The sequence below is a fragment of the Jaculus jaculus genome, chromosome 12 (assembly GCF_020740685.1).
Source record: "Jaculus jaculus isolate mJacJac1 chromosome 12, mJacJac1.mat.Y.cur, whole genome shotgun sequence".
Lineage (NCBI taxonomy): Eukaryota > Metazoa > Chordata > Mammalia > Rodentia > Dipodidae > Jaculus > Jaculus jaculus.
The window spans coordinates 53,037,600-53,051,375 of NC_059113.1; the positions used below are offsets into that span (position 1 = coordinate 53,037,600).

At 47.8% G+C, this 13,776-nt stretch overlaps 1 protein-coding gene across 2 annotated transcripts in view; it reads left to right on the forward strand.

Annotated features, from left to right (window-relative positions):
- Positions 1–8,982: 8,982 nt before the first annotated feature.
- Nsmce1 (NSE1 homolog, SMC5-SMC6 complex component) overlaps positions 8,983–13,776 on the forward strand; it is a 32,863-nt gene continuing 28,069 nt past the window's right edge. Inside the window, exon 1 of one of the 2 annotated variants that reach the window (XM_045130743.1) lies at positions 8,983–9,031. The gene's annotated coding sequence lies outside the window, so the exon portion shown is untranslated. Of the gene's footprint in view, positions 9,032–10,482; positions 10,601–13,776 lie in introns of those variants that run through there. The other variant, XM_004668354.3, reaches the window with a different exon arrangement.

The window sequence follows — 13,776 nt, forward strand, 5'->3', positions numbered from 1 at the left end:
CCCCCACACACACCCGAGAACCGACTTGGAGGTAAGGGGGCCCCTTCTGGAGTGAGTGTGTGCCGGCCGGTGTTTGTATCTGGTTTCTGGGACGCGCGCTTTTGGCTTGGTTTGATTTGCAGCCGTCCTCTAGGGCCGTGAAGGACCAGAGGACCGTGATCAGCAGACATGCTAGGAGGGTCACAGGCTGCCACCCTGGGGGACGCCCTGGGAGGTGAGGAGAGCCAGGGACGCCTGGTGGTCTCCTAAACTGTCGGTGAGAAGACAGAGTTCTGTTGTTAGAGCAGAAGCTTCTCCTTCGCGGCCATCCAATTCTTTTGCCTGCTTGTGGAAGATGCGGACGGGTCGCTGGTATCTGGATTTGTTGGTCTCACTTGTGTGTGTTGTTGTTGTTGTTCTTTGTGTCTTTGTCTATAGTTCTAAGATGGGACAGACGGTGACGACGCCCCTTAGCTTGACTCTTGACCATTGGACTGAAGTTAAATCTAGGGCCCATAATTTGTCAGTTGAGGTTAGAAGGAGACCCTGACAAACGCTTTGTGTCTCTGAGTGGCCAACTTATGAGGTCGGATGGCCATCAGAAGGAACCTTTAATTCTGAGACTATTCTGGCTGTTAAAGATATTATTTTTCAGAATGGACCAGGCTCCTGTCCCAACCAAGAGGCTTATATCCTCACCTGGAAGGATTTGATGGACAACCCCCTGCCGTGGGTCAGGCCATGGCTAAATAAACCCAGGAACTCAAGCTCCAGAGTCCTGAGTCTTGAGAATGCAAAAAAAAAAACCCTCTCCTGAGGGAGCCAGACCTCCCCCTCGCATTTATCCTGAGATCAAAGAGCCTCCAGCTTGGCCGGAGACTCAGCCTGCCCCTCCCCCCCTTACCTAGTCCCGGGAGCTGAGGGAGGGCCTCTGGCCCCTCCCAAAGTCCCGCCCTCCACCCTTCCCACACCTCCGCCTCTCGCCCCTCCCGAAGTTCCGCCCTCCACCCTTCCCATGCCTCTGCCCCCCTCCCTCCCTGAGCCTCCGCCTCCAGGCTTGCCCGGGCTTCCTTCCTCTGCCCCTCCCGAGCTCCTGGAAATGGGAGGGCCGGCCGCAAGGACGCGAAGCTGGAGAGATGCTACCCGGAGGGAGCAAATGGAATTGTAACACTGCCGCTACACGAGGCAGATCCTCCCATGCTGGGGGGCCAACTACAACCCCTCCAATATTGGCCTTTTTCCTCTGCAGATCTTTATAACTGGAAAGCTAACCATCCCCCTTTTTTCAGAGGAACCCCAACGCTTCACGAGGCTAATAGAATCTCTTATGTTTTCTCATCAGCCCACCTGGGATGATTGCCAACAGCTGTTGCAGACACTCTTCACAACCGAGGAACGACAGAAAATTTTAATAGAGGCCAGAAAAAATGTCCCTGGGGCCGACGGGTGGCCCACGCAGCTGCAGCATGAGATAGACATGGGGTTCCCTCTGACTCGCCCTGTTTGGGACCACAATACAGCTGAAGGTAGGGAGAACTTAAAAATCTATCGCCAGGCTCTGATGGCGGGTCTCCGAGGTGCCTCCAGAAGGCCCACCAATTTGGCCAAGGTAAGAGAGGTGATGCAGGGGCCAACGGAGTCTCCCTCAATGTTTCTTGAGAGGCTCATGGAAGCATTTAGGAGGTTCACACCCTTTGACCCCACCTCTGAGATTCAAAAAGGCTCAGTAACATTAGCTTTCATAGGACAGTCAGCTCCTGATAGCAGAAGGAAACTTCAGAGATTGGAGGGATTACAGGAAGTTAAGCTGCGTGATTTAGTAAAAGAGGCAGAAAAGGTATATTACAAAAGGGAGACAGAAGAGAAAAAGGAGCAAAGGAGAGAAAGAGAGAGAGAAGAACGTAAAGAGAGACATGAGAAAGAAAAAAAAGAAAGGATAGGCACAATAGACGACAAGAGAAAAATCTGACCAGGATCCTGGCCACAGTGGTAGAGAAAAAGGAAAAAAAAAGAGAAATTTTCAAAAGTAGGACAGGCCCTAGGCAGATAGGGAACCTGGGCAACAGGACCCAACTTGATAGAGATCAATGTACCTGTTGCAAGAAGAAAGGGCACTGGGCAAGAGACTGCCCTAAGAAGAACAGCACCAGACCTAGGGTCCTAACCCTTGGAGAAGATGAAGACTAGGGAGGACGGGGCTCGGAGCCCCTCCCCGAGCCCAGGGTAACTCTGAAGGTGGAGGGGCAAGGTTTACAATCCTAGCAGCCCCCCCACCCCATCCACTAACTAAAGAGAAAGGAAAATTCATTTGGACCTCTGAACACCAGGGGGCATTTGATGCCATCAAAAAGGCACTATTAAGTGAGCCTGCCCTAGCCCTCCCTGATGTGACCAAACCATTCACCCTTTATGTAGATGAGCATAAGGAGATAGCCCGGGGAGTCCTAACCCAATCCTTAGGGCCATGGAGAAGACCCGTTGCCTACCTATCAAAGAAACTTGACCCCGTGGCTAATGGATGACCTATATATCTAAAAGCCATAGCGGCAATGTCCACGTTGATCAAAGATGCTGATAAACTAACTCTAAGGCAGAGGATAACTGTCATTGCCCCCCATGCCCTGGAGAGCATTGTCCGGCAGCCCCCAGACCGATGGATGACTAACGCCCGTATGACTCACTACCAGAGCCTGCTCCTCACCGACAGGATAACGTTTGCCCCTCCTGCCATCCTCAACCCCGCTACCCTTCTGCCTGAAGAAACTGATGAGACAGTGACTCATGACTGTCATCAACTGCTGATTGAGGAAACTGGGATCCGAAAGAATCTTACAGATGTCCCACTGACCAGAGGAACATTAACCTGGTTCACAGATGGAAGCAGTTACATTGTAGAAGGTAAGAGGATGGCTGGGGCAGCGATAGTAGACGGAACACAAACAGTCTGGGCCAACAGTCTGCCAGAAGGAACTTCAGCACAGAAGGCTGAGCTCATAGCCCTCACACAGGCCCTACGACTAGCTGAAGGAAAGTCTATGAATATCTACACGGACAGCAGGTACGCTTTTGCTACTGCACACGTACATGGGGCCATCTACAAACAGAGAGGGCTACTTACCTCAGCAGGGAAAGAAATTAAAAACAAAAAAGAAATTCTAAGTTTGCTAGAAGCCCTACATCTACCCAAAAGACTGGCCATTATGCATTGCCCTGGCCACCAAAAAGCCAAAGATTTTATCTCAAAAAGAAACCAGATGGCTGACCAAGTGGCCAAGCAGGCTGCCCAGGGGGTCAACCTTCTGCCCATAATTGAGAAGCCAAAGAACCAAAAAAAGTAAACACCAATATACCCCAGGTGACTGGCGAGAAGTTAGAAAGTTAGGCCAGTTCTCTGAAACTCCAGAGGGGGCCTGTTTTACCTCAGAGGGAAAAGAGATTCTACCTCAAGCAAAGGGACTACAGTACGTTCAACAAACCCATCTGGGAGCCAAATATCTACAAAAACTGCTGCAGACGTCTTCTTACCATATTCTGAGGTTGCCAGAGATAGCTGGCTTAATAGTCAAGCATTGTGTACCTTGCCAGATGGTCAATACTAATCCCTCAAGAATGCCTCCTGGGAAGAGGCTAAAGGGAGACAGCCCAGGTGCTCACTGGGAAGTGGACTTCACTGAGGTAAAACCAGCTAAGTATGGTAATAAGTATTTACTAGTTTTTGTAGACACTTTTTCAGGATGGGTAGAGGCTTATCCTACCAAGAAAGAAACCTCAACCGTGATGGCTAAGAAAATACTGGAAGAAATTTTCCCAAGATTTGGGATACCCAAGGTAATAGGATCAGACAACAGTCCAGCCTTTGTTGCCCAGGTAAGTCAGGGACTGACCAAAGTATTGGGGATTGATTGGAAATTACATTGTGCATACAGACCCCAAAGCTCAGGACAGATAGAAAGGATAAATAAAACCATTAAAGAGACCCTCACCAAATTGACCGCAGAGACTGGCGCTAATGATTGGATAGCTCTCCTACCCTTTGTGCTCTTTAGGGTCAGAAACACACCTGGACAATTTGGACTGACCCCCTATGAATTGCTATACAGGGGGCCTCCTCCACTGGTAGAAATAACCTCTATACATAGTACTGATGTGCCGCTTTCCCAGCCTCTGTTCTCTAGGCTCAAGGCGCTCGAGTGGGTGAGACAACGAGCGTGGAAGCGACTCCGAGAGGCTTACTCAGGAGAAGGAGACTTACAGGTCCCACATCGCTTCCAGGTGGGAGATTCGGTCTATGTCAGACGTCACCACGCAGGAAACCTTGAGACTCGGTGGAAGGGCCCCTACCTCGTCCTACTGACCACTCCAATGGCCATGAAAGTTAAAGGAATACCCGCCTGGATCCATACATCTCACGTCAAGCCTGCTCCGCCACCGGGCCCCAAATGACAAGCCGAGAGGACAGACAATCCCCTTAAACTCAGGCTTCTCCAGCTAGGTGATGCCTCCAATCCCCATGCCCCCCAAAAGTTGACTTGGCAAGTGCTTTCTCAAACGGGGGATATAATATGGACTACAACTAGGGAAGCGTCCCCCCTGGACTTGATGGCCTGTCCTGACCCCAGACATCTGTGCCCTGGTAGCCGAGATAAAATTTTGGGATATCCCAGAGCTCACCCCAGAGGAAGTCTCTAGAGAAGTCCACTCTCATGTGGCAAAGCAGGCACTCACACAAGGGGTCATCTCCCAAGGTCAATATATGGCAGACAACCCGGGGTGCAGCTCTGGGCCAGCCCAACGTAAGATGCAGCATACCCCATTTTATGTCTGCCCCTGAACTTCTAAACGAAGTTATAGAGAGACAAAAGAGTTCTACTGTAAACACTGGGGTTATGAAACTACAGGTAATACCTACTGGCACCCAGCTTCCTCCTGGGACCTGATTACTGTGCAGGAAGGATTATATGGGAAAAAAGCAGTTCCTCTCAGCATCTCTTTCACCCCCCAAGGTCGAGAGTCCCAAGACTGGATAAAAGAAAAAACTTGGGGACTCAGGTTTTATATGACAGGATGAGATACGGGCCTAACCTTTACTATACAACTTAAGATAGAGCCTCCCACCCCAAGACCAGTAAGACCTAATAAAATTCTAGTAAAACAGGGACCCCCTAAAATGGCATTACCCAAGCTCCCACCCACAGTGGCAACTAAGACCCATCACATAATGACTGCTAGAACCCCTTTGACCAGCCCACTCTCGGAAGCCCCACACGGGACAAGACAGAGGCTCTTTAGCCTAATCCAAGGGGCCTTCCTCGCCATAAACGCCACCAACCCCAACATTACCTCTGCCTGCTGGCTTTGTTTATCCTCAGGACCACCCTACTATGAGCGGATGGCAACTATGGGAGAGTTTAATATAACTAAAGAACATAATAGCCGGTGTTCATGGGGGACCAAAAACAAGTTGACTATCCCTGAGGTCTCAGGAAGGGGGGCATATATAAAAAAGGCCCCCCCATCCCAGCAACATCTTTGTAATGTTACTCTGACCTATAGTCAGACTTCAGACAACCAATATCTAGTGCCAGGGTATAACAGGTGGTGGGCATATGATACTGGGCTGACTCCCTGTGTTTCTACTTCAGTTTTTAACCCATCCAAAAATTTCTGTATTATGGTCCAGCTTGTCCCCTGGGTTTACTACCATCCTGAGAAAGTAGTCATCGATGAATATGACTAAAAAAAACATCAAAGGGAGAGGGAAACTAACCAAGGATGGTTTGAGGGATAGTTTAACAAGTCCTCCTGGATGACTACTCTGCTTTCCACCCTGATGGGACCCTTAATGGTTTTGCTCCTGATGCTTTCAGTTGGGCCTTACATACTTAATAAGATTTTTACTTTTGTTAGAGAACGAGTGAGTGCGGTCCAGATCATGATGCTTAGACAATAATACAATATAAGGGCCTTCAGGGCAGAAAGAAAAATTACATTTAGTCCTTCCAAGTTCTAGGATTAGAACTATTAACAAGAGAAAAAGTGGGAAATGAAAGGCCCAAGAATTCAGAAGCTCAGAAATACTATCGCGCTCCAAGGGGAGCTTAAGCGGGCTCCCTGCATACCTCAAACTCCAGGCTTTACTCTCTGTTGGAAGCAAGTAAAGAATCCCTCTTCTCATTATATCAGAGCCCACTCCTAATATAAAACTAGGTAAAAGGGCATGAGATAGCCCTCAAGGATGGGAAATGAGTAATAAAGTGAACCACTTATTTGGTTTCTGTAAATAGCCTGCACTATAAGCCTTACACTATAAGCCTTAATAGCCCACACTGTTAGCCTTAGTAGCTCGCACCATAAGCTGTAGCAGCCTGCCTCAGACCACCAAGGTCATAGGAGGCTGATACCATACTCTGCTACCCCCACCTAAGGAATTACACAAGTGCTGACCTCCAAGGTCATAGGAGACTGGAACCACACTCTGCTACTCCCACCCAAGGACCTGCGCAAATGCTGACCACCAAGGTCATAAACTAATTGGCTTAGAAACTATGGGGTGGCACCAACTGACTGGCTAACACCCTGCGGGGCTCCTAATATTAGAAAATGATTGGTCTAAGACACAGGCTTTGTTAGAAACCCTATAAAAACTGTCCTGTTCCTGCATTCAGGGCTCTGCAGTCCTCTACCCCTGTGCGGTGTACGACTGTGGGCCCCAGCGCGCTTGGAATAAAATCCTCTTGCAGTTTGCATCAAGACCACTTCTCGTGAGTGAGTGATTTGGGGTGTCGCCTTATCCGGGCAGAGTGTGGGGACCCCCTGCGGGGGTTTTTTTCCTACAGGGTCAGGCTATAAAACCTCAAGGCCCACCCTCAGTGATTCACTTCTACCAGGAAGGCTCCACCTCCTAAGGTTTCACAACCTTCCCAAACAGTGCCCGCCAAGTATTAAAACAAATGGGCCTGTGGGGTACATTTCACATTGATATCATAAAGTCTACTACTCATTATTGTTTGCTTCGGAGGTTTGTTGGTTTGTTTTTGATTTTTTTCGAGGTAGGCTGGAGTCTCAGGATGGCCCTGAACTCAACATGATCCGCCTACCTCTGCCTCCTGAGTGCTGGGGTTAAAGGCGTGCACCACCATGCCCCACTGCTTCTGAGTTTTTAAGCCTCCCGTCCTATACCACACTTCCTAAGAGAGCAGTGAGCACTGTCTCCACTTCTACTTTCTGTTCCTTTTGCAGTCTGATCTGGTTTCCTTGCCTCTCTATGAAGACTGTTGTGACTGCCCAACAAATTCTAAATTCATGGCACATTTTGAGCACAGCCTATTCAAAGTGTCTCCTACTCAGATGCCCTGCACACCATTCATCTTTCTTTCAACCACCTTCCTTGGCCCTTGATCCTAAAATGTTGCATTTATTTTTGTAGTTGTTTTATCCCTGGTCCTCAGTTTTTCTGTCTGAACACTGGCAAGGCTGAGCTTCATGACAAAGGGGTGAGTCTTTCCCAGCTCCAAGCAGATGCTACCAACAGGGCCTGCAGGTTTGTGGTCTCCAAACTCCCTGATTTCCAGTCCCGCCTTGCTAATGTTTCTGTGAAACACCTTGACTGTTAACACTAAGAATGAATTCAAAGTTTTTTTTATTTTTAATTGTGCAGGGCAAACAAAACACAATACTCTGAGTTGTTCTCTTGCTCAACTGCCCCTGAGGCAGTCTGCCAAGTACTTGTTCAGTAATAGTAGTCTTTTGCTGAGGGCTCATCTCCCCTCAGGCACCTTTTTTTTTTTTTTTGCTTTTTCGAGGTAGGGTTTTACCCTAGGATGGCCTGGAATTCACTATGAATTCTCAGGGTGGCTTTGAAATCACGGCGATCCTCCTACCTCTGCCTCCCTAGTGCTGGGATTAAAGGTGTGTGCCACCACTCCTGGCTCCTCAGGCACCTTCTAGGGCACTCTTGGTTAACCTACTTCACAACAGCTCTGACAACCACCTGTTAGTATCATCACTGTTTTCCCACCTCGTCCTGGGGTGCAGAGGGTTTGAGCTTAAGATCCAGGATTCAATCTTGACCTTCCAGCTTGAGTTCAAGCTTTTAACTGCCGTTTTACAAGCTTCATGAGGAGACTGAGGTTGAAAGGTTAAGGAGCCGTCCAAGACCAAAGAGCAGCAAGGGAGGCGAACTTTCAGCTTCAGATAATGCAATCAGTGCTCAGTACTGTTCCCTAAGTACTCACCCGTTTTCTCTGCCAAGAAAATGGAGTCTAGGATACGAACATGTGTAAATGAAACGCCATGGAGATTCAAAGCCATCCATTAACTCTCCTAATAGCTTCATTTTACTTTTCACAATTCCTTGGTGAGACAATAGCTAACTTAATTGGCACTTCCAGACCACATTTTTCAGCATTTTAAGTCCTTCCTATGGTTTAGCTTTTGAGGCAGTGTCTCCCTCTAGACTAGGTCTCTGTAGTCCAGACTGGCCTCGAACTCACGGTGATCGTATCTCAGCCTTTCAAGTGCTGGGATGACAGGCGTGAGCCACTAAGACGGCTGCGAAAGCTCATTTTTGACCACAGGCCAACACGCCACTTCCAAGATGGGGAAGCGGAAGCTGGGCCAGGAGGCCGGACGTGCGGAGGGAATGGCGGTCGAGCGGCGGAGGAGGGAACCCAGCCTGCAGCTTAGAGGAGACTCGTGGAGTACAGCAGCGCGGGAAACCTCGTAACTCGAAGCCCAGCCCACAGCAGCCTAGACACCATGGCAACGGCGTGGGCGGGGTAACGGAAGTGCCTCACGAGGGGGGGCGGGGCCGGCGCGCACAGCCACCAATGGGCTGCGGTGCTTGCGCTCGCCTCTCCCCTCAGTACCGTGCGCCTTCCGGTGTGGTGGTGGGTACCGCGGGCGCGGCGCGGCGCGGCGGGGCAACGGAAGTGCCTCACGCAGTGGGCGGGACTGATACGGCAGGCACCATTGGGCTGCGGCGCTTGCGCTCGCCCCGCCTCCCAGGACGCGCGCTTTCCGGCAGCAGCCGCCGCAGGCCATCCGTGCGGTGGTGGGTAGTGCGGGTTCGGCGCGGGAGGACGGCGGCCGGGAGGCGGGGGACGACGGCAGGGCTCTGCGAGGTGGCCAGGGCAGGAGAGGAGCTGCGGCCGGCGTTTCGGGTGCCTCCGAGGCAACAGGCCCGCCGAGGCCGTGGACGCGCACGGAGCCAGGGTCCTAGCCTCTCAGCGCATAACTTTTTCTTCACATCTTTACGTTTTTGAACTGTCCGACCTTGTAGCCCAGGCTGGTCTTGAACTCGTGGTACACCTGCCTTCGTCTGCTTTTCTTGCCTTGGTTTACAGGGTGCACGTTTCTCAATCGTAATACTAGCTGCAGAAAATGTGACTAGGTCCTACTAATAGATAAAAACCGCAAAGTGCAAGGTTGTGTCTGAACTGACTTCATGTGTGGTAAATACGGCCTTGACTGGCCACCTCATGCTCCTCCAGGGTTCTTTTCTACATAACTTTTACAAGCCCTCGGTTCAGTATTTTAAAGCCGCGAGGCTAGAAATGTGTCCAGACCACGTTTTTTCCCCTGCCTTAAGGTAAAGGGTGGATGTATTCTATTAGGTTACACCCTTAGTCAAGCTTGGAGCAGTGCCCAGTCATCAAATGTATTCACATATTTCCAGGGAGGCATACAGGCATGTTTACACCCTAGATGCTATCTTTACCTCAGGCCAAGTTTTTAAGTTTAGGAAAGTTGTGCTTTCAGGCTTCAAGTCTGGCAAATTATAGATAAGGGACCTAGATTATAATTCCATCTCGTACTCACTTTTCTTTGTCTGCCTTGACTTGAAATGCCTTGAGCACAGACCTTTGTATGGCCACCCCTTTTTCCCATCAAAGGGTCACCTTTTACAGTCCTAGCTTCAGTGGGTTCATCTGTAAAATGGGGTCACTTCCCACACAGGTTCTGGTAAGTATTAAATGAGGCAGGCAGGTGGATCCTAGGGAACACATGCTGTGACCAAGCTTTGCTTATTACACATTTCTATATTTATATCATTTTGAGTAGCTAATCTCCACCCCACAATCTGTCTACATAGAAAAATGATATAATAGGAATAAACAAGCATAGCTATATCTTCTCTCTTCCCTTCCCCACCCCTTTCCTGAGATTACTCCATTTGGTCCAGTTTTGTCCTCTAGTTCTCTCACTGATATATACATAAACTGTCTTTTGACATATGTACTTCTTTTATTTATTTTTTTAAAAAAAACTTTAAATTTAAGTTTATTAAGTTATTTATTGAGAGAGAATAGGCATACCAGGGCCTCCAGCCCCTGCAAATAAAATTCCAGATGCATACGCCATCTTGTGCATCTGACTTGTGGGTACTGGGCAATCGAACCTGGCTCCATAGGCTTCACAGGCAAGTGTCTTAAGTGCTAAGCCATCTCTTCAGCCCAATATCTTTCTGTATTATATAGCATCCCTCTTTGCGTGTGAAGCTTCCCTGTTGGTGCGAGTAGCACATCTTCATTGTTTGGAATTCTGTGCGGTGATGACAATGTGCCGATGTAGCTGTTCTTCAGCTGATGGGCATTCTTACTGTTTCCATACTTAACACGTGGTAGGTCTATAAACATATTTCCTGGGGCACATGTGAACATTTTGATAAGGTGTATGCCCAGTAGTGTGTTTCTGGAGGTAATGCCAGTTTGATGGTGGTAACATGTTATCTGAAGTTAACCAGAATTGATACTCATCAAACAGTGGGTGAAAATTATAGCCTCAGCCATTCTTTAGGATGTTTGTTTGTTTGGTGATGGATAAAACATCATTTCAGTTTTTCCTTTCCTCTCCTTCCTCCTTCCCTTCCTCCTTACTTTTCTCTCCTTCCCTTCTACTCTTCTCCTTTTTCTTTCTCTTTCCCCACCTTTTTTTGGGAAAGACTGGATCTCTATGCATAGCCCAGGCTGGCCTGAAACTCACTTTTCCTCCTGCTTAAGTCTTCTGAATGCTTGAATTACAGGTTTGTGTGACTGGTTTCACTGTGACTTTAATATTCATTTGCCTGCTAACATTTAAATTGATCATTTTGATATTTATACATCTCCTTTTTATTCTTACTCTTTTTCTCTCAGTGTTATCTTTCTCATCTTGAGCTATAGGAGTTCATATTTGATTCTGAAGGCAAATCTTTTGTGGCTTATCTGTATTTTAACTAGTTTTTTGATTGTAGCCACCCTTTTTCTTTTCTCCCTTTTGTTGATTTTAGAGTTTTTTTTTAATATATCATTTATTTATTTGAGAGATAGAAGGGGGAGAGGGAGAGAATGGGTCCACCAGGGCCTCCAGCCACTGCAAACGAACTCCAGATGCATGCACCCCCTTGTGCATCTGGCTTACATGAGTCCTGGAAAGTCAAACCAGGGTCCTTTGCCTCTTCAGGCAAACACCTTAACCACTAAGCCAACTCTCCAGCCCAATTTTAGAGGTAATAAAGTAAAATTTGCCAGTGTATTTCTTTACGGTTTGTACATAATGGTTTTATATCTTTAAAGAAATTTTTTCTTAGGTTGAGGACTTAATTCAGTGGTAGAGTGCTTGCTCGGCAAGTGCAAGACCCTGGGTTTGACCCTCAGCCCAGACAAAAAGAAAAGCAAAAAGAATTTCACTACCACCTTTGTGTTGTGTATTCTGTGTTGTCATTCAGAGTGTGTGTAGAGTCCAGCAGGCAACCTTGGGTGTCAGTTTTAGCCTTCCACTTCCTTTGAGGCATGGTCTCTTCATTGTTCCATTCCCGTTTCTTTCTTCCTCTACTTTCCCTCCACAGTGCTGAAACATATACCTTTCTAAAACACACCTTGACTAACATCTTGTTTTTTTAAGACCTTTAACTGGGAGACCCCTTGTTTCAAGGAATCTAGGATAAAAGGCCAAGTTCCCTGGCCTAGCATACTGTACCCCCATGTCCACTGGCAAGCAAGAGTACAGAGTAGATAAAGTAGAACAGATGAATGAAGGTACTGGATGGCTGATGCCTGGCTGGGTCTGAGGGAGAGGGAAGACCAGAGGGTCCCCAGGTTTGTGACTGTACCATCCAAGGTTTCCAGGGAGAAGGGCTCAAGAGGATGGGTTGCAGGGATTATTCAGACTTTAAAAAAATATTTTATTTGAGAGAGAGAATGGGCACACCAGACACTGCAAATGAACTTCAGATGCATGCACTACCTTGTGCATCTGGCTTACATGGGTACTGGGGAATTGAACCTGGGTCCTTAGGCTTCACAGGCAAATGCCTTAACTGCTAAGGCATCTCTCCAGCCCTTTTTTATTCATTTAATTTTTTTTGCCAAGTTATTTGGCAAGACTTTGGTAGTCCTATCTCGCTTAAACTTTCATTTTTCTGTTAAAAGTATCTATCATGATCTCTGCTTCATGGTGAATCTACCAAGTCTTAGGAACTGAGCATATTAGCTATAAACATTTCTGCTGTTTGCCTCATGTCACAGAGAAGTGCTTGTCAGATCAAGGCAGGACCTGAATTGAATGTTAACCTCCCAGAGAGGAGCTCATAAATCTACTTATTTATCTGTTTATTTAGTGAGATAGAGAGAGAGAGAGACAGACAGACAGACAGACAGACAGACAAAGAGAAAGAGAAAGGGCATGCCAGGGCCTGCAAGCCACTGCAAATGAACTCCAGATGCATGTTGCATCTGGCTGTATGTGGGTACTGGGAATTGAACCTGGGTCCTTTGCTTTGATGGCAAGCACCTAAACCACTAAACCATTTCTCCACCCCCCTTTTGTTCTTTTAAATGTTTTGTTTATTTGAGAGAGAGAATAAATGGGAATGCCAGGGCCTTATGCTGCGGGGCTCCTTCCCGGTCAGGTAGGTAGTGCTGAGGGAAGTACCAGGCCTGCTGGTTCCTCCCTAGGGGTCGAGAAGGATAATGAGCGTCCGATGACCCAGACCTCTCCTGGCCACTGGAGAAAGACCACACTGAGTCGGGAGTCTTTTTGATGCAGGAAATCGCAGAAACAACTTGCTTTCTTACTCTGAGCAGTTGTCTATATCATGTTGGGGATGAAGGCGGGGATTTTAGGATGGGGGCAGAGGTAAGGGCCAATAGTAAACTTTAACTATTGAAATGGTAATTACAATTAACATGCGGAAGTGGCAGGCCAGAAACCATTAGGCGTCTTGCTGAGTCCTAGCTGGCCAGAGATAGGTCGCCAAACTTTAGCTAGATTCAGGAAGTTCCACTAGGCTTCATGCCTGGGCCTCTTAAACAAACTCCAGATTTATACAGCAATTTGCACATCTGGCTTTACGTTGGTCCTGGGGAATTGAACCTTTAACTTCAGGCATTACAAGCAAGTGCCTTTAACTGCTGAGCCATCACTGCAACCCAAATATCTGTTTTTAGCATATATGTTAGATAATTCTGAAGCTCACAGGACTGGCCAGAACTGCTCTAAGTGCCACCTGTCTAGCTCTGAACCCACATTTGCTCTAGGGCCCTGCAAAGTACAGCCTCTCTGGCAGGAGCAGTTTGTTTTTTAGAGAGAATTGGCCTGCTAGGGCCTCAGCTACTGCAGTTGAACTCCAGACGCACCACCTAGTGGGCATGTGCAACCTTGCACCTGCCTCACTTTTGTGCATCTGTCTTACATGGGATTTGGAGAGTTGAACATAGGTCCTTGGAGAGTTGAACATAGGTCCTTAGACTTAACAGGCAAGTACCTTAACCACTAAGCATCTCTCCAGCCCTTTTTATTTTCTTTTAACTTTAAAAA